This window comes from Papio anubis, chromosome 15 (assembly GCF_008728515.1).
Source record: "Papio anubis isolate 15944 chromosome 15, Panubis1.0, whole genome shotgun sequence".
NCBI lineage: Eukaryota > Metazoa > Chordata > Mammalia > Primates > Cercopithecidae > Papio > Papio anubis.
In genome coordinates this window covers 28,206,724-28,227,081 of record NC_044990.1, presented here as the reverse complement: position 1 = coordinate 28,227,081, position 20,358 = coordinate 28,206,724, and the positions used below count along the sequence as shown (strand labels likewise).

The following is a 20,358-nucleotide window of genomic DNA, read 5'->3' as shown; positions in this document are numbered from 1 at the left end:
TTTGGGTGGCTGCTTGTCTGCCACTGTGGGAAACTGTCCATTGGATCAAGGGTCCGGGACTTGATCCAAAGGTTCTTTTCGGGACCATCATCTTTCCTGGCAGATGGTGGAGCTGAGTGGACAGACGAGCAGCCATAGCACAGGGATTCAAAGCTCTGGCTTACCTGAGCAAGGCAGGTTGTTGGGGCTAGTGGAAGAAGGTTAGTTCTAACATTGACAGGGAGCTTTTTCGTCTCACGAGGGATGATTAAGACATTCTTATTGCTGATTACCCTTTTGCTTATAGTAGGCACACTGATTCTGTCCTAGGGGCTGACAAGTTGAGGCTCTTGTCTAGGTATCCCGGACACCAGTGTTGAGACACTTTCTGAGGATGGGTGGCCCTGAGGTTGAAGGGCGCTTACAGCATCACCAATAATTGTTCTTTTTGGTTATTTCTTTTGGTCTTTTCCATTTTTGCCCCATCTCTATTGTTATAAACTTTAAAGGCCGTGTTTAAGACTTGGTTCATAGGGGATTGGGGTCTCACTGCTGGTTTGTGTAGCTTCCTCCTAATGTCAGAGCAAATTGAGTAATAAAATGCCTCCCCAGGAGAGCTCGCCTTTCCAGGCAGTCTGAGTCTGTATTAGCATATTTCCTGAGTTCCTCAACCAAACTACCCAGAAAAAGAGTGAGATTTTCATCTTTACCCTGAATTACGTCTCTAACCTTCTCATAATTGAAAGGCTTAGCCACACACTTTGCTCTGCTTTTTCTCTATGGCATAGCAAGTGGGCAACAATGCCTGCAAGTCATACCAAGCTAAAGAACATGGTCAATTTAACAAACTCTTCTATAAACTTTAATGTATTCCCTGAAAATTGGCAGAATTTTTTCTTGCATAGAGCCACATCAGACACAGAAAATGGCACGTGTATTCTAAGTGTCCTCCCATCTCCATCAACTTCCTCCCACAATGGACACAGCTTTGACTTCGAGGCTGACATGGAGCCCCATTTCCGGGGGTACTGGGTGGGCTACTTTCTCCGACAGCAGAGGGTTTAGGCTAGGGCTAGCTGGATAACGGGGAGGAGTGCCTGATGACCTTGGGTGGAATCCTGTGTTAGAGAACTGCAGGAACCCCTCTAAATTGGGAGACTAGGGAGACTCTGGGGAGGAAGTAGGCCTTCTAAGAGAAGCAGCTAGAAGGGGATCCCTTAGGCGTGGCTTCCTGGTGCCTTGAAATAACACTGAGTCAGTAAAGGGCCGTAAAAGCCTATACATAAGAGACCTCGCCCCATATTCCTTCTTTTTAATGTTAATTATAAAATAGCATTATAATGTACAGAACCATGTTTAGGCTAAATCTCTTGGTCTTCTCATTTGTATTGGACCCAAGTGCCTCAGCCTCCTGAGTAGCTGGGACTACAGGCACCCGCCACCATGCCCGGCTAATTTTTTGTATTTTTAATAGAGATGGGGTTTCACCGTGTTTGCCAGGATGGTCTCAATCTCCTGACCTCGTGATCCGCCCACCTCGGCCTCCCAAAGTGCTGGGATTACAGGCGTGAATCACCGCGCCTGGCCGAGTTTCTTTTTCTTGAAGCTAGAATTGAATTTGCTCCAACAGCCTAAAAGGCATCCTAATGATGAGTCCTTAGGTATCCTTAGCATTGTCTCCATGTCTAACAATGATTTCTACTGGACACAGAAGTTCTTCTGAGTCTAGTGAGAGGCAAAGCAACAGGGCCCTTTCTATTTTCCTTTCCAATTTCCACTTCCTGCAGAGAAGGTGTAAGTATGGGTAGCAAGGTGTTACAAAAGTGGCTTATAAAGTGAATGAAATGTGACAAAAGAAGTATTTTTATTAAGCAACTTATAGTGGGAAAAGTGTAAATAAAGTGGCAACAACAAAAGGAAAGGTTGTTATGGGAAATTATAACTTTAGGGTAGAAAATGAGAAACGGCAAGACCAAGAGTCCCCTTAGGTGGTCTTCTACCCCACAATCCTAGAGGGAATGCCAATGCCAAAAACCCCAGAGTACCTGGGGTGGCCAACAATACCAAATGCTGAAAACCCAGAGTAACTGAGTAGTGGCCAATGAGAGTCCCCACACCCAATGCTGAAAATCCCAGAGCATCCAGGGCGCGGCCAAAGACCAAGTTGGGGTCACAGAACAACATGACTCTGGCATCCCAGGGTCAATAAAACAGGGTACCTCTCATAACCAAGTGTTCAGCCTTAAACAATTGCCCAAACAGAGTTAGCAGGGAGCCAAAGCAAAAACTGCAAAGAAAATATATATTTCAAGGTGGAAAATAAAATAAAATGACTGACAGAAAAATAAAATTGTGTTAGAGGAGAAACGACCTAGAAAAGGGGCAATAGGGATGTAATCAGGTACGCTATGGGGGACTTTGAATTGACTGTCTAAACCAAAGGCCTTATTTTCCTGGCTCACCTGATATTTGGGGGATGAGTCAAAAGGGATACTTACCTGTCCACAGGAGTCAAAAATAGGGCCAACTGGTCTCTGATGTACGGTGCAGGTGAAGGTTTACTCCCCAGGTTTCCCAGGCTTGGGCAGGCTCGGTTGCTGCGAGGGAATTGGCATGTGATCCTGCAGCCTCCCAGTCAGAGCTTTGAATCCCTGCGCTATGGGTGCTCGTCTATCCACTCAGCTCCACCATCTGCCAGGAAAGATGATGGTCCTGAAAAGAACCTTTGGTTAGTGTTCCAGCTCTCTGCAGCTTTGATCCTTACAGGGCTGACCGACTGTCACATCACCACCTCTCTCTGATTGCCACCTCTCACCATCTTGCCGGTCACCGTCTTGCCATCCTGCTGTCTCACCATTTCTCCAGCTCTCAAGTATTTCTTATCATTTGGCCTCTTTGCTAATTGCCACTGTCTTGCCATCTTGCCGCTGATGACTGCCATTTCTGCTGTCTCAATGCCACAGTGGTCACTTCCTCCCACTCATTATCTTCATCCCTTTGTGGCCACCTGATGATGCAGGACAGGTGAGCCCCAAGACTGGGGCTTAGCCCAGGAGGGTTCTTGGCTTTGCCCAGGAAAGAATTCAAGGGCAAGCTAGTAGTGTTAGATAGCACCTTTTCCTGAACAGTACTACTTCTTGTGGAGCAGGGCTAACTCACAGGCAGTGTGCCTAGAATCAGCAAGGTATGGGCTCTCAGCAACTGTATTTATACTCACTTATACTCACTTTCAATTATTTGAAAAATTAAGGGAAGGGTTAATGCAAATTGAGGGGTGGGTTATTTAGAGCTTTCTAGGAAATAGGCAGTGACTTCTGGGGCATTGCCAGAGAAAAGGGTGGTAACTTCTGGGTCATTGGCATGGCATTTGTGAACTGTCACGGCTCTGGTGGGAGTGTCTTATGCTGAGCAATGAGGGCAGCTAGGGATTGCTTTTGTCACCATCTGCTGGTTTTGGCCAGGCTCTTCACTTTATCTCGTCTGGAGTAGGTTCTGTTTTGGTCAGCGGGATTATAACCAGAAAACAAGTTCTGCTGGTTTTCTATCTCACTATCACATGATAGGTACCCCAAAAATGCGTGCTGAATTGCATAAATGCTCTCACTTGATCCTAACTTAAGACTAAAGTAGCCATCAGTGTCCCACATTACCAAAGAGGACATTGGTTCAGAGCATTTATATAATTTGCCCAAGGTTGTTCCACTAATATGGCAGAGCTGGGATTCAAACCCAGGTCTTTCCCACTCCAAAATGCCACCTCTCTAGAAGTGCTGTTGATAGGGAAGGTCCATGAAAAGAGAGATAAAGTGAAGGGCCTGCCATAAGTGATCGGTGATTTGGCTTTAACTAATGAACATCTTTCCCTTTTTCTCTTTATTTCTTTTCTTCCATTCTAAGCTCTCTTTATTGGAAGTCATTGATATGGTTTAAACAATTCTAGACTGGACAACCAGAAGTCTTAACAACTAGAGGGAGGTTGCATCCCAGAATAAAATTTTATTAGAACTAAATCCTAAATTCAGGCTGACCTGAAGCCATGTGGCAGCCTCCAGACATTTCCCTGAGAATAAACCAAGTTCTTCTCTGTTCCTCACTCCCCACCAAGATGGCAAAAACAGAGATAAGGTGTCAAAGTCCAAAAGCCTCCTGACTCTGCCCCCACCTTTGCCTGGCTTTGAATATTTGCCCTTTCTCCCCATCCCATCATCCCCTCCATCCTCCATTAGAAAAATACAGTCATTGTTGAGAATGTGCATGAATTTGACACAACCCTTCCAGACAGAGAGGAGACTCCTTGGCTGGCCTCCGGAACCTGAAGTCAACTTCTGGTGCTTTCTAAACAAGCACACTCTCACATCTCCTAATGGTATCACAGCTAGGGTGTAATTCTCTAAGTGTCAGAGAACTTAAGCATTTCACAAGTTCTTTCAAGTGCAGTTGTTTCTGGGTGTCTGTTCAAACTCTCTTTATCCTCATCCCCTCTGGCTTTCAAGCCTCCCCTAAGAGATAAATATACTCCTATAAAAGCATACCCTTCTTCACTTTCCATCTACAATAACTCCTTGGAAAGCCAAGATCGATCAATCAATCAATCAGACAGTATTGATTCTCTACTAAAGTGCTTTCTTCAGTTTTTTTTTTAAATAAATATTTTGAATAGATGATTCATGCACATTATTAAAATGCCAAAACTACAACCAAAAGGTATATGGTGAAATGTGAGTCTCCCTTCTAGCTCTATACTAATCTGTTATAGATTCAAACATGTTCTGTGCATATTCAAGCTCTTTTTCCCTTTTACACAAATGATAACATAATAAATACTATTTTCTACCTAATCTATCTAGGAGATGGGTCCACATCCATTCAGGTAGATCTAAAGATTTTGGTGACTACAGAACATTGTTATTTTGTGATGTACCAGTTGGGTTTGAAGTCAGGGACTCATCAAACCACAATTTAGAAATATCCCTTGATATTATAAAAAATAAAACTTGAGGGGTCAAAATGCTTGATAAGAAACCATACAATCAAACAACTGTTTGATTACCAGAGTGCAAAAGACACCTGTAGAGAAAGGATGTGCTCTTCTTGTATTATACATAAAACTTCATTAGACAAAGGTAAGTGTCCCCCAACCCCCTACCTCCTTGGTTTTGGGAACCCGATAGTTTTGGGGCCCTTATAACCAAAGGAAAGAGTGTAGGCTATTCATGTGAGGGAATTAGACACGTTCCACTAAAGAAGGGATTTGTCTCAATCTTCACCTGTATCAAGGTGATAACTGTTTTCAGTTATAGTCATGCACCACATAAAGACATTTCAGTCAATGATGCACCGCATATAAGAGAGTGGTCTCATGAAACTATTATTATTATTATTATTATTATTATTTTGAGATGGAGTCTCGCTCTGTTGCCCAGGCTGGAGTGCACTGGTGCGATCTTGGCTCACTGCAAGCTCCGCCTCCCGGGTGCATGCCATTCCCCTGCCTCAGCCTCCTGAGCAGCTGGAACTACAGGCGCCCACCACCATGCCTGGCTAATTTTCTGTATTTTTAGTAGAGACAGGATTTCACGGTGTTAGCCAGGATGGTCTCGATCTCCTGACCTCATGATCCACCCGCCTCGGCCTCCCAAAGTGCTGGAATTACAGGCATGAGCCACCATGCCCAGCCATGAAATTATAATACTGAATTTTTACTGTACCTTTTCTTTCTTTCGTTTTTAATTTTTAATTTTTAAATTTTTTTGGAATTTTGCTCTTGTTGCCCAGGCTGGAGTGCAGTGGTGCAATCTCAGCTCACTGCAACCTCTGCCTCCTGGGTTCAAGTGATTCTCCTGCCTCAGCCTCCCAAGTAGCTGGGACTACAGGTGCACGCCACCACACCTGGCTAATTTTTGTATTTTTAGTAGAGACGGGGTTTCACCATGTTAGCCAGTATGGTCTCGTTCTCCTGACCTCGTGATTCACCTGCCTCGGCCTCCCAAAGTGCTGGGATTACAGGCATGAGCCACTGTGCCCAGCCACCTTTTCTGTATTTAGATATGTTTAGATACATGTATACTTATGATTGTGTTACAATTGCCTACATTATTCAGTACAGTAATATGCTGTACAGGTTTGTGACCTAGGAGGGATAGGCTATAGCGTTAGCCTAGGCATGTAGCAGGCTGCACAGCTAGGTTTGTGTGAGAACATGACAGTGTTCACATAATGATGAAATCTCCTAATGATGCATATCTCAGAACACATCTCTGTCATTAGGTGACACATGACTATATTATGAGTTTCCTTTAGCTATCAATCTTTTGTTCCCTTGTGGGAAGTCTGGGACAGTGAAGTGTTGGGGGAAAAAGTAGGATCAAATGAAATGTGAGGGATGTGAGGGAGAGGGTTCCTAGGTAGGGAGGTGACCAGCTCTGTGACTGTGGTTTCTAAATCCAATTTGTCACTAAAGGGAACCAGGGCGTCCTTGGATAATCACTGATTCCAGAGTTGAGGCAAGATATGGACATTTGGGGCCTTGCTTGGTGGCTCACGCCCATAATCAAAACACTTTGGGAGGCTGAGGTAGGTGGATTGCTTGAGCCCTAGAGTTTGAGACCGGCCTGGGAAATTTGGCAAAACCCAGTCCCTACAAAAAAAGAACTGCATTGGGAGGCTGAGGTGGGTGGATCACGAGGTCAGGAGAACGAGACCATCCTGGCTAACATGGTGAAATCCCGTCTCTACTAAAAATACAAAAAAATTAGCCGGGTGTGGTGGCGGGTGCCTGTAGTCCCAGCTACTCGGGAGGCTGAGGCAGGAGAATGGCGTGAACCTGGGAGGCAGAGCTTGCAGTGAGCCAAGACGCACCACTGAACTCCAGCCTGGGCGACAGAGCGAGACTCTATTTAAAAAAAAAAAAAAAAAAACTGCAAAAATTAGCTGGACATAGTGGTAAGTGCCTATAGTCTCAGCTACTTGGGAGGGTGAGGCAGCGGGAGGATCACTTCTGCCCAGGAGGCGGACATTGCAGTGAGCTGAGATTGAGCCACTGCACTGCAGCCTGGATGACAGAGGGAGACTGACTCTCTCAAAAAAAAAAAAAAAAAAAAAAGAAAAAGAAAAAGAAAAGAAAATAAGTAGACATTTTGACATACTAGAAAGTAAGGAAGATTTCAGAGATGACTCAGTTGTGTCCTAAATGCTTAGGTTAGGAACCAATAGAAAGAAACTCACTGTTCAAAGATGGAATAATTCAAGCATCTGTACTGGATTGAAATACATCAAATACGTTAAAATCCATGAGTTTATAATTATACCAGAAAAAAAAAATCCTCATAGGTCACCTTTACAGGTTGCTAGGAAACCAACTCATTACTCTGAAAACTGGTTTAAAAAGGGAAAGAATCGAGCATTTGTCTTTTGTATATGAACTGTATTTCAGGGTAACTAAATTGTTGTTGAGGGAGAGGTCTTCTTTGAGAAGCATTTCAGCTAATAGATGAAGGAAGAATGATAGAATTAGAATACCATAATTTTGCAATCATAGAAATAATGTATCCAAGCACTGGTCATCAATGGCTGTTAAAACTATTAGGGGAAATGCTGATGGGGAACTCTCTAATGGATGGACTAAGATGGCAATACCCGAACCCACTAATTAATCTTAACATTACAAAAATGGGAGAGAAGCAGACATGTGCCCCTAATGAGATGCAAAAACTCACACCACCACCTATGAAATAACTTTGTCGAAATATCAAGCCGGAATTGATCAAGGCTATAGATCTAACAGACACTTTTCAGGAAATACAGGGCTTAGGGAAACAGGTTGAATGACACCACAGGGATGCAATCAGCAAAATTCAGAATGTGGGAAACTCAACAGGACAAATGGTCCAGTTTCTCCAACAAATAAATTAGAAGAAAAAAAAAAAAGAAAAGAAGGCAGGGTAGCTTGTAAATGAAAAGAGAGCCAATAGACATATTAGCCAACTGCAGGTGTGGATCATGCTTGGATACTAATTTAAACAAATTATGGAAAAAAATTAGAAAATTGGAGACAATTGAACTCTGAATATTTGCCAATATTAAGGAAGTTTCTTAGGTGTGATAAGGACGTCATGGTTATGTTTAAAAAAAAAACAATTTTTTTTTGGAGCTACATACTAAAATATGTATGAATAAAATGATACGAAGTCTGGGATGTATCTCAAAATAATCCAGAGAAGTGGTAGAAAACAAGGGAGGGAACAAGGGTTAGAGAGAAATAGATGAAATTGAATTTCCTCACGTTGATAATTGTTGAAGTCTAATGATGGCCCATTACATTATTTTCACTATTTTGTATATCTTTGAAATGTTCTATAATATAAAGTTTTTTAAAAGTGGGTATGAGGGTGGCCAGGCGTGGTGGCTCACGCCTGTAATCCCAGAACTTTGGGAGGCTGAGGCGGGCGGATCACTTGAGCTCAGGAGTTTGAGATTAGCCTGGGCAACATGATGTAACCCCATCTCTACCAAAAATACAAAAAAAAAAAAAAAAAAAAATTAGCCGGGTGCGGTGGCAGGCGCCTGTAATCCCAGCTATTTGGGAGGCTGAGGCAAGAGAATTGCTTGAACCCAGGAGGTGGAGGTTGCAGTGAGCCAAGACTGCACCACTGCACTCCAGCCTGGGTGACAGAGCAAGACTCCATCAAGAAAGAAAGAAGGAAGGAAGGAAGGAAGGAAGGAAGGAAGGAAGGAAGGAAGGAAGGAAGGAAGGAAGGAAGGAAGGAAGGAAGGAGAGAGAGAGAGAGAGAGAAAGAGAGAAAGAGAGGGAGGAAGGGAGGAAAGGAGAAAAGGAGGAAGGGAGGAAGGGAGGGAGGGAGGGAAAGAGAGAGAAAGAAGGAAGGAAGGAAGAAAGAAAGAGAAAGAAAAAAAAAGAAAGAAAGAAAGAGAAAGAAAGAAGGAAAGGATTTCTATGACAAATGGGAATAATAATCCCTATTTTCTAACTGCAGGGCCAACAGACAGGTCACCCTTTAGTACTATTTTTCCTTTAGTAGCCAATAATTTAAGGCAGACCATCAGGAACTAGTTCAGGGGAGATATGCTTCTTTTCAAAAACAAAAGGGCCCTCAAACCAAGGCTTGTCCTAGAATCTGATTGGCTGAGGTGTGGGTGGACTTTTCAGGTATCTCAGCAATGAGCAGGGCAAGCACTTGACTGGGTGATGAGGTCATGAGAGAGGCATAGCGGGCTCCCATGTCACCCTTCCTCTCTCTCTCAATTCTTCCTGCCTCTTTTGTGCTGCTTTGCCACTCCCAGGAGCAGGGCTACTTTGTACGGTTGTGCAGGCAGTGCACTGTACAACTCCAGGGAACTATAGAATCTGTGTGAATGGAGCCTCCTGGACTTGTGCAGCATGACTGCCTCCAGCAGAAGCCTAGTCTTCTGCGGTCTCTAAGTTTGGACTTCTTAGTCCTAGACACAGCTACTTCCTCAGGACCCAGGCTTTAGTCTCTGCTAAGGTCAATGGATAATAATGGCTTAGATCATATTAGAATTTTTTTTTTTTTTTGAGATGGAGTCTTGCTCTGTCACCCAGGCTGGAGTGCAGTGGCGCGATCTTGGCTCACTGCAACCTCCGCCTCCTGGGTTTAAGCAATTCTCCTGCCTTAGCCTCCCGAGTAGCTGGGAGTACAGGTGCGTGTTACCATGCCCGGTTAATTTTTTGTATTTTCAGTAGAGATGGGGTTTCAGCACGGCCTCGAACTCCTGACCTCGTGATCTGCCTGCCTCAGCCTCCCAAAGTGCTGGGATTACAGGCGTGAGCCACTTTGCCCAGCCTAGATCATATTAGAATTTTTAAGTTGGTATTTGTCTAATATTTTTACTAATATCTTTCTCATAATGGTAAAATGCATTAGTCAGGATAAGCTGACAAACAAGGTCCAGATCTCAGTCGTTTAACATAAGTAACACAAAGGAAGGATGATCTTTTGCTTGTGTCACAATCCAGTGTGGAGTGCAGGAGAAAGAGGATCTGGCCCCTTGGCCATCTGAGGCCTCTGTCAATACCTCAGAGAAGTCCTTCAGTGAGTCTGCTGAAAGTGGGGAAAGGGCATGAAAGGCATCCCCATCTGCATGGCCTCTGACTGGAGGTGACACACATCACCTTCACTCACAGTCCCTCAGCAAGGACGAGGAGATAAGGAGAACGTCAACGAAGGCAGTACTGATGTTTAAGCTTAAGAACAACCAGCTAGTCTCAGCCACACCATGGGTAGTAACAATGTCTTATTCTATCTAGTTAAGTGAACGTATGTCCACCTCAGAGTGCTGATGCTAACATAGAAATCTTGGCCTCCCAGAGAGGTGAGGGAGAGGGAGCTATATGGCCGGACGCCTTCCTGGTCCTTCTGTAACTCTGGGCAGGTAGACTCCTTACTTCACCGACCGGGTGGTAACTGCTTTCAGAGCAGGAATATTTGGATGGGGAAATATTCAGCTATGTCTCCTTCATGTAAAGGGCTGGAGGCCCAGGGGTTTTTAAATGAAGGGAGGGAGTCCATGGATTTGCTTCAAGCATTTGGTGATTCCCTGGAGACCATATGTAAAATTTTGTGTTCATGTGCAATTTTCTAGGAAGAGGGTCCCTAATTAGGCACATAGAAGACATTCAATAAATATTCCTTCTAAAAACTCACAAAAGGGTCTGTGTTAGTCAGTGTTGTCCAGAGAAACAGAACCAATAGAATGTGTCTATAAAGATATTTATTTTAAAGAATTGGCTCACGACTGTGGAGGTTGGCAAGTCCAAACCTGCAGGGTGAGCTGGCAGGCTGGAGACCAGGAGGAGCCAAGGCTTAAGGTCTGAAGGCTGTCAGGCCAGAGAATCCCCTCTTGCTCAAGGGGAGTCAGTCTTTTGTTCTTTTCAGGCCCTCAGTGGATTCAATGAGACCCACTCATATTAGGGAGGGCCGTCTGCTGTACTCAGAGGCCACTGATTAAAATGTTAGTCTCGCCCAAAAACACCCTCACAGAAATGTCCAGAATAATGTTTGACCATATACGTCTGGGCACTGTCACTTAGCCAAATTGAGACGTAAAATTAACCATCACAGAGTCCTTGACCCAAACAAAAGGCAAAGGTTAGGAACTACTGTTTTAGGAAGTTTCTGCCATTCTCCCTACTTCTCATCAGCTAGTCTCTATGCCTGGCCCAGCTTACTTACTCAGGCGGCATGTAACCACTCCCTTCTAGCAACTTTCCATCTATTCCACACTGAGAAAATTGGAGCAGGAATACTCAATGGAACGTTTGTAAATGTTAAAGAAAGCATTACTTTTCTCCAGGATATTTTTGTTTGTTTGTTTAAGTTTTGACAGAATCTCTAGAAACGTTGCTTAATCAAAACATTTTAATCTTCCTTTTCTGTATGTGTCAGTGATGGTATAATTGGCTAAGGTGTATATCTTTCAGTTTATATTTTACATCCCTGCTTCTAGTCATTTGTGTTAAAGAAATCCTCCAGCAAAATGAAGTTCCTTGAAATCACAGATTATACCTTAATCCTTTGCAATTCTCTACAGCGTTAAAAATGCTACTGGCACAGGCACAGTACACATTCTGGTTATTTCTTTGCATAGGTAAAGTCCAGGGATTTAATGCAGATATTCTCTTCCATCCTCCTTTAGCCTAACTTAATCCTCATCTGAAAAAGTCCAGTGAGGTGGGTTTGCAAGAAAAACTCTTTCTGCTCATTCTTCTGCAGGGCCCCTACTGGTGCTATAATGTGGTATGGCTGAGACTTCCCTTCCTTGCCCTGGGAAAGAAAGGATGTTCTGTTTCGTGAAGTATTAAGGGACCTGGATAGGTCAGTGCTGCTCTATTAATATAAAATGAGATTATTCACCAGCTGTTGTTTCCTTGCTTTCAGCAGAGCCATTGAAAAGCCATTTGCAAAATAGCAGAGGGTTCCAGATGGGAGGAGCCATTGTTCAAAGTCCAGACCACCCAGCAGGCATGTCAGGTAATGGGCTTCACATCTGACCCCTGTAGAAATTTGATAACACATTAAGGGTGTTATATGATTGGTCTGTGCCATTGGGGAAAATACCCTCCTTTTCCTTCCTGCTGACTTCTTTTTCCCCATTATCTTCCCTCTCCTCTTGTAGGACCACAAATCCTCCTAAAAATCTATTCAAAAGAAGTTACTAGATTAAGTTAAAGTTAAACTCAGTTAAAAAGATAGTAAATGTTGTTTTGCTGTCAAATTTGTCTTTTGCAGCTCACAACATGACCTGCTTATGTGTTTGATTTTCAGACCCGTAAGTCGTTATCCCCAACGGAAGAAACAATGGCAGAGAAAGGTAACTATGTAGAGCAGCAAGCCCCTCAGATTTAATGTGCATGCAAATCAACTGGGGTTCCTGTTCAAATGTTTCAGTAGGTCTGGAAGGGGCCCAATAATCTGCATTTCTAGCAAGCAACCAGGGGATGAGGAACTCTTTGAGTGGCAAGAATGTGGATTGGATGTTGTTTAACTGCTTCTATTTTGTAGCACATCTGTCAATTTGACTAAGCTATAGAAAATACAGGGTGACAAACTTTTCTCCTTAAAACTGAATTCCTTAATGCTTTGTTACAGAAATATATGAGGATAGAGCATTGTTCATTATCCCTTTTTTTAAAAAAGGTTCTTTCTACTGATGATCATTCAACCTTCATTACCATTTTTGTTGCTTTTCCGCTGTGAGCACAGGACACCTATTCTCTATCTGGATCCAGTATACTAAGCTATAACCATCTCTCCCAGGAAATCATGTGTTTGCTGGGAGTGAATTTTCCAGAAGGCACCTTGGCCTCATGACATGGAAGGTCTGATTCCAACTCTGCCAGTGAAGAACTGAGAGACCCTGGACAAGTTGTCTCGCCTTTCTGATCAATTGCTATACCTAAAATAGGTACACTGTGTGGGGGGAAGCGATTAAAATTTTTGAAAAAATTTTAATTTTTTGGTTTATTATTATTTTTTATAGAGATGGGGTCTCACTATGGTGCCCAAGTTGGTTCAAACTCCTGAACTCAAGCGATCTTTCCTTGACGGCCTCCTATAGTGCTGGAATTATAGGCATGAGTTACCACTCCCCGCCAAAAATTTAAAAAAAACTTTTGAGTGGGAAAATAGAACTATCAACTTCACAGGATTATTTTAAGCTTTAAATGAGATAGTGTATGCAAATTACTTACTATATTACATGAAGTAAGAACTAATCCTCATAAAGCCATGTGAAATGCTCCATAAAGCAGGCTTAAAAACAAACAAACCTCTGAAATTTACATTCAGAGTTGCTACAATGTTTTCCTGTGATCCATATTGGAAGGAAATCTTTCCAAGACATCTCCCATCCCTGCCTTGTTTAATGGTGTCTCCTGAATTCACTTTAGCTCTTTCCTCATGACTCAGGTCCCTGTTTTGCAACGAGTGACTGTACTGTCCTAGAACATAGGGATGACCTCAGTCAGGGGTTTTTCTACTGCCCACCCTCCCCTCCCCCTCCTCCACCCACACTCTCACAGCCGTGTTCATAGTTCCATAATAGCACTTACCACACTGTGGCAAAAATATCTGTTTACTCAGCTTTTTGGCCTGGGACCCCCTTTCTTGGGGCAGGGGTCAGGTCCTCAGTAAATGTTTCCCCAGGCCCCATTTAAAGGGTTGGGTGTCCAGAACTCAGCAGCATGGCTTGTGTTCAATCATTCCAACACTTTAAAATGCCCCCATGTCCTCGGCCAAGTACTGAAAGCACTGCTCTGTTTTATCTTTTCCAGATAACCAAGGACAGAAATTACATTCCTCCGTAGAACCTTGTAATGGTTTTAAGTAACTGAAGGACCAAGAAGATATTTACTCTTCGGCTAAAATGTAAGCCTAGTCTGTCTTCTTTGCTTTTTCTTTTGGGTCTTTGTTCTGCTTTCATTGACGGCAAGGACATTGGAACCAGACAGCCTTGGGTTCAAATATTGATCTACGCTTTAGTAGTTATCTGACTCTGAGTGAGTCACTTAAATTCTCTACTACTCGGCTTCCATATCTGCAAACATGAGATAATTCTCAGCCTGCAGAATTGCTGTGCATGTGGAGAAGCAGTAAAGGTAGAAAGATGAGTAAAACTCCTGTAAGGACGGAGTTTTGATTCCCCTGGCTTTGATAACCTTGCTAGGATTGAGGCAGGAGTAGGACTCTAAAGGGCCTTCCTGAGTAATGTTGGATGGCTCTTACCCAGGCTTCCAGAGCATCGCCTAGTCATAGTTGGGCATTACACTTTGCAGAGCACACAGGTGAGTAGGACACCAAGCTACTCAGGGTGGCTAAGTCTGGTGGTTTTCTTCCCAACAGTCATTCTCTCCTCACCTTTCATCCTTGCTCTCAGAATCCACTTTCCAACTCCAGAGGCTAAAAATGCCAATAAAGTTTGAACATCCCTAATTTCAAAATCTGAAATCCGAAATGCCTCAAAATCCAACATTTTTTGAGTGTCAACATGGTGCTCAAAGGAAATGCTCATCAGAACATTCAGGTTTTGGGTTTTTGGATTAGGGATGCTCAACTGGTAAGTATAATGCAAATATTTCAAAATCAGGAGGAAAAAAAATCTGAACTCTGAAACACTTCTGGTCCCAAGAAGTTTTTGAGTATTTTGGGATACTCAACCTGAATAACTTTTTTTTTGTTTGTTTTGTTTTTGTTTTTTTTTTTTTTGGAGATGGAGTCATGCTCTGCCGCCCAGGCTGGAGTGCAATGGTGCAATCTTGGCTCACTACAACTTCTGCCTCCTGGGTTCAAGCGGTTCTCCTATCTCAGCTGAATAACTTTTATTATTAGGGCATGAGCATGTAACCCAACCCCAGTGGAGGAGTTTAAAGGTAAGTCTTCTGAGATGTTTCTGTGAAAGTTTTTCCTTTATGATGTGGGGAGGAGGAATAATGGTCCTCTTCCTATCTTTAGATGTAGCTATGTGTGAACATAATTCCTGGAGCTATGGCAGCCTTCTTGTGACCATGAGGGAAACTCTGAGGATGCAAACCAACATGCTGGGGATAGCACAGAGGAAAGCAGAAAGCACATGGGTTGAGTGTTTGATGATATTGTTGGGTCCCTGAATTCACTAAGCCTGAAAATGATACCCACGGAGATAATAAACCTTATTATTTAAGCTTTATGTAGTTACATATTCCATTATTTGTTACTTCAGTATGCATTCAGCATACAACTGAGAAGGCTAAGCTTCCAGGTGTGGGGAGAAGGAGGAGGCTTGACAGTAGCACAGCAGAAAAGGAAATTAGAGAAAAGCCGCTTCTATTGGGTGTGCACTATAAATCTCTATTCCACTCTTTTGGGGAAGCCTCAGTCAATTCCACATGGTTCGTGAATGCTTCTGGTGTTCATGGATTGTTCTGGGGCACTTGAAGAAGGGTTGAGATCTATATCAAGAGTGATGCCTGATGAAAACAGAGGCCCAGCTGGAAACAGCTACACTTCTGGGATACATAAGAATTTGAGATTATATGCAATAAATGATAGATGCTATTATCACTATATGAAATAAATGACAGATGCTATTATTACATATTATCCGTATTATCTTAGCCCCTGACTGGTAGGCAGAGAGGAGGTAGAAACTAGATGCTCGTGGGTGGGGATGTACCTGGAGCAGACCCTGTAGTTGTCCTTGAGAAGAAGCCTGTGACCAAGGCTGTATGAAGACAGCAAGGGACTGAGCAGCAATCGGCAGCAGCCCCAGTGGATGAGCAGTAGCAGAGCTGCTGTAACTCTACAGATGGGACCAAAGACTGGATCCCAATTAGCGGAACGAAGGTCTGAAATCAGAGCAGGCTCAACACAAGTCTTACTTATTGTTTTGGAACATGGCTTCCTGAATTCTCCCTGACTAGGAAAGAACTGGTTCTATATCTCAGGTTGGGACTGACCTTCAACCTTCCACACAGAAATGAAGTTGCCTTAAGCATGTTACACACCAGCCGGGTGCAGTGGCTCATGCCTGCTATCCCAGCACTTTGGGAGGCTGAGGCGGGTGGATCACCTGAGGTCAGGAGTTCCAGACCAGCCTGGCCAACACAGTGAAACCCCGTCTCTACTAAAAATACAGAAAATTATCTAGGCGTGGTGGTGGGCGCCTGTAATCTCAGTTACTTGGGAGGCTGAGGCAGGAGAATCCCTTGAACCTGAGAGGCAGAAGTTGCAGCGAGCCGAGATTGCACCATTGCACTCCAGCCTGGGCAACAAGAACGAAACTCTATCTCAAAAAAAAAAAAAAAAAAAAAAAAAAGAATGTCATACACATACCACACATGTAGAAATACATATAAATTCTCCTTCTTTGTCTCGGTCTCTCTTTTTCTCTGTACATGCATATCTCCTTATCTTAACCTCTCACAAAGGGCCTTGGGTGCTAACCTAACATACCTAGACAGCTACAGGGAGTCCTCAAAGCCAGGGATTTGCTTTGGTCAATGGGGTATCAAAGGACATAACATACACCATATTTGAACTGAGGCTTTAAAGGGCCATTGGGTATTTTGCTCTTTTCATTCTGCCACGGAGATGACAGGTCTCGCTTGACTGGGGGCTCCTGCTGCAGCCTTGGTCCCCGAATGTGAAAACACATGGAGCAGAAGCAGAGCATTCACTGATGTGATGGCAGACGTGTAACAGCAGAGTGAGGAACATGGGTTGTTACAAGCCCTTGGGATTTAGGAAGTCATTTGTTACTGTGGTAAAGCTGACTAGTAAATCCAGACAGTCACCCAGATTGCCAAGCCGAGAGACATCATAAATTTTTGTTGGTTTAAGTCACTACATTTAGGGTCTTTGTAAGGCAGGAATAGATAGCTGGAGGCTGAGTGGCTTCAGACACTGAAAAGGTTCAGGACTCAAATGATGCCCACAGGGTTCAATGTCCCTGCTTCTCTTAACTCCACCTTCACCCTGGATGGGCTATTACCCCAGCTCTGTGCAGCAGACTCCAGCAGCCTTAGATGATGCAGTATTTCCAGGCTCATATCTTTCCAGGTTCAAGTCCAATAGAAAGAGAGCTTCTTTTCTGGCCATGCCTACAAAAGCCCTGAGGTTCACTCTGAATAAATAGACAGGCTGAGGTCATGGTCCCCCCCGTGAGACACTCACTGTGGGGGTGGGGATGGCAGCGGCTGGAGAAGGGAGTGTATCTGTTATGAGTCTTTCAGTTGAAACTCAAACGGTCATTTTAAAAAGGGAATTTATTTAGCCACGTAACTAAAAAGAAGAAAAATTCATGGATGGTTCCAACTTCAGGTGTGCTATGATTTGGAGCTAAAGTAATGTCACTAGGACTCACCTCTTGACTTTTCAAAATTACTGACAGACAAAATTACGGAGATATGTTCCCCACCGGGAATTATGAAAACCAAGGATAAGTGGGTTTTGATGACGGTAATAGGTTCCATTCAAATGTTTGGGTTCTTCATTTAATTTGGTTTCTACAAGTAACCATAAACTGTAAGATGTTAGTTTTGATGTTTGGTCGCAGGTTTTTGTGTAGCAAGGAATCAGTGTCCATGTAAGTGCATCTTTGTTTCAACTGCCAACAGAGACAAGAGTGTAAAATGGAGCCGGATTGCCCAAGCTCAGATTCTGGCTCTAATACTTATTAGCTGGGTGACCCTGAGCAAATTATTTAACCTCTCTATGCCTTGGTGTATTCATCTGTAAAATGAAAGATGATATTCTCTACCTACCGCATAGGGTTGTTGTTAATACATGTGAATCACCTAGAATAGGCTTTAAACATATTAAATGCTCAATGAATGCTAGCTATTATTATTCCCATTTCTACAGAAAACAAATGATTACTAATAAAGACATTTTTCAAAAATGACCATTTTAGATGGCAGGGGTTGGCTTGGTTCAGATTTTTTGCTTAGCAGAAAGACAGGGACTAGAACTGTATTTGCTCATATTGTGCATCAGAAAACATTCTTATATTGTTCTGCTGTGTGTTTTCACCTGCCCCTGCATGTTCTCATCGGTTACTGAGCTGTAGTCTTTCAAGAGAGATATTTGTGCTTCTTTGTATGAAAGAAACCCTACATAAAGCTCAACTAAAGCTACAGGGAGGAGACAAAGCGAAGATTTCTTAGATTAGTGTATTTTGCAATCTAGCTTTGAATAGTAAGGATGAAGCATTGATTTCTTTTTTTTCTTTTTCTTTTCTTTTTTGAGATGGACTCTTACTCTGCCACCCACACTGGAGAGCAGTGGCGCGATCTCAGCTCACTGCAACCTCCACCTCCTGGGTTCAAGCAATTCTCTGTCTCAGCCTCCTGGTTAGCTGGGATTATAGGCACCCTCCACCACGCCCGGCTAATTTTTTTTTTTTTTTTTGTATTTTTAGTAGAGACGGGGTTTCACCATCTTGGCCAGGCTGGTCTTGAACTCCTGACCTCATGATCCAACTGCCTCCACATCCCTAAGTACTAGGATTACAGGTGTGAGCCACCGCGCCCAGCCCTGGGGCATTGTCTTCTATCTCCTTTATCTTCTCATTGCATAATCTTGTCTATTTTTTTGGGCAGGGGGAGCAGGGGGAAACTTGAAAAACTTGACTGTCCAAGTGTGGCATTAGCAATTATTTGAACTTCATATCATGACGAGTTGCAGGTTACTCATCGCTTCTCAGGGTTATTTTTGTTTTAGTTGTATTGTGTAATTGTGGTTGATAAAACAATCGTTTGTTTAATCTGAACTTATCCTGGCTCTGGTTGCACACATTCCTAACTGTAATGTGCCCCTCTGTGAGATTGACAGGGATTAAGCTCTGCAGGCACATTATCCACAGCTCTGTCTTTCAGCTTTGGATGCTTTTACACAAAGTTCCATATTGAGATGAAAAGGGGAAGAGTGGGTGGGGCTAGAGAGATGCTTAGATAAGTTGAAATGCTTTTGAAAGGACTGGTATGTATAACTTGAGTAGGTTTTATCTTCAAGCTAAAGTGGGGTAGGAAGATGGGAATTTTGCCTCATTGCTCTTCAAATCAAACTTAGATCGCTGAGAGACTTCATGTACAAACACAAGCATTTGCTGAACATGTTCCTGAATTAAATGTGAGGGACGGTTTGGGAATTAGAAATCTTCTGGGACAATTTATGAGTTTAAACAGCTACCTGAATCTAAAGTTTCTCCAGAGCAATTCAAGTTGTTTCTCTCCTAGAGAAGGAACAAAGGAACAAAAACGTGTAAGTATTCTATGACATTTTTAATTTAAATTTTTGGTAGTCTGCAAGGTTTATTGAATACTCAAGGTATGACGAAGAAAATATTGATATCTAATAAAAGCTTTTTTTTTTTTTTTTTTTTTTTTTTGAGAGACGGAGTCTCGCTCTGTCACCCAGGCTGGAGTGCAAAGGCACGATCTCTACTCCCTGCAACCTCTGCCTCCCAGGTTCAAGCGATTCTCATGCCTCAGCCTCCCAAATAGCTGGGACTACAGGGGTGTACCACCACGCCCAGCTAATTTTTGTATTTTTAGTAGAGATGGGATTTCATCATGTTGGCCAGGCTGGCCTGGAACTCGAGACCTCAGGTGATCCGCCTGCCTCGGCCTCCCAAAGTGCTGGGATTACGGGCATGAGCCACCACACCTGGCCTCAAAAGCTTTTTTACTTTGGATCAAAAAGGGAATGTTTGATCCCTAAGCACTAATAATAATAGTTTTATAAAACAATAAAGTGTGTTGGATGTTATTGACCACCACCACACAGGTGTAGGTATATTTGTATTTCTTTTTTCTTTTCTTTTCTTTCTTTTTTTTTTTTTTTTGAGACAGAGTCTCATTCTGTCACCCAGGCTGGAGTGCAGGGGCGTGATCTTGGCTTACTGCAACTGTTGCCTGTGTTCAAGCAATTCTCCTGCCTCAGCATCCTGAGTAGCTGGGATCACAGGCGCCTGCCACCACGCATGGCTAATTTTTTGTATTTTTAGTAGAGATGAGGTCTCACCATATTGGCCAGGCTTGTCTTGAACTGCTGACCTCAGGTGATCCACCCACCTTGGCCTCCCAAAGTGCTGGAATTACAGGCATGAGCCACCGCACCCAGCCATATTTCTATTTCATAGTTTAAATATCTGAAACTTTGAAAGTTTAAGAAACTTCCCATGGTCACAGTCTAGTAAAAGATTAAGGTGGGAACTGAAAAGATGAAGGTCTGTCTGTTGCTAAACATGTGTTGTGTTCTTTCTGGGGGTAGGCATAGAACTTCCTGTGATAATGTTCTATATCTCTGTTACCAATACAGTCCCCACAATATGGTGGCTATTGCACACATAAAATGAAACTAGTGTGAC

At 43.1% G+C, this 20,358-nt stretch overlaps 2 long non-coding RNA genes across 5 annotated transcripts in view; one reads left to right on the top strand and one right to left on the bottom strand.

The window, feature by feature from the left end:
• The window catches only part of LOC103879242, a 45,730-nt gene that overhangs the window by 14,633 nt on the left and 10,739 nt on the right, over positions 1–20,358 (bottom strand). The window contains exon 2 of the long non-coding RNA XR_002518366.2: positions 2,478–2,691. This is a non-coding gene — a long non-coding RNA (uncharacterized LOC103879242). The remainder of the gene's footprint in view (positions 1–2,477; positions 2,692–20,358) is intronic.
• LOC103879243 overlaps positions 1–20,358 on the top strand; it is a 52,870-nt gene that overhangs the window by 26,662 nt on the left and 5,850 nt on the right. For 2 of the 4 annotated variants that reach the window (XR_002518363.2, XR_002518364.2), the window contains exons 2-5: positions 11,892–11,984; positions 12,279–12,324; positions 12,771–12,918; positions 13,787–16,089. This is a non-coding gene — a long non-coding RNA (uncharacterized LOC103879243). Of the gene's footprint in view, positions 1–11,891; positions 11,985–12,278; positions 12,325–12,770; positions 12,919–13,786; positions 16,090–20,358 lie in introns of those variants that run through there. The other 2 variants (XR_002518365.2, XR_001896850.3) reach the window with 2 other exon arrangements.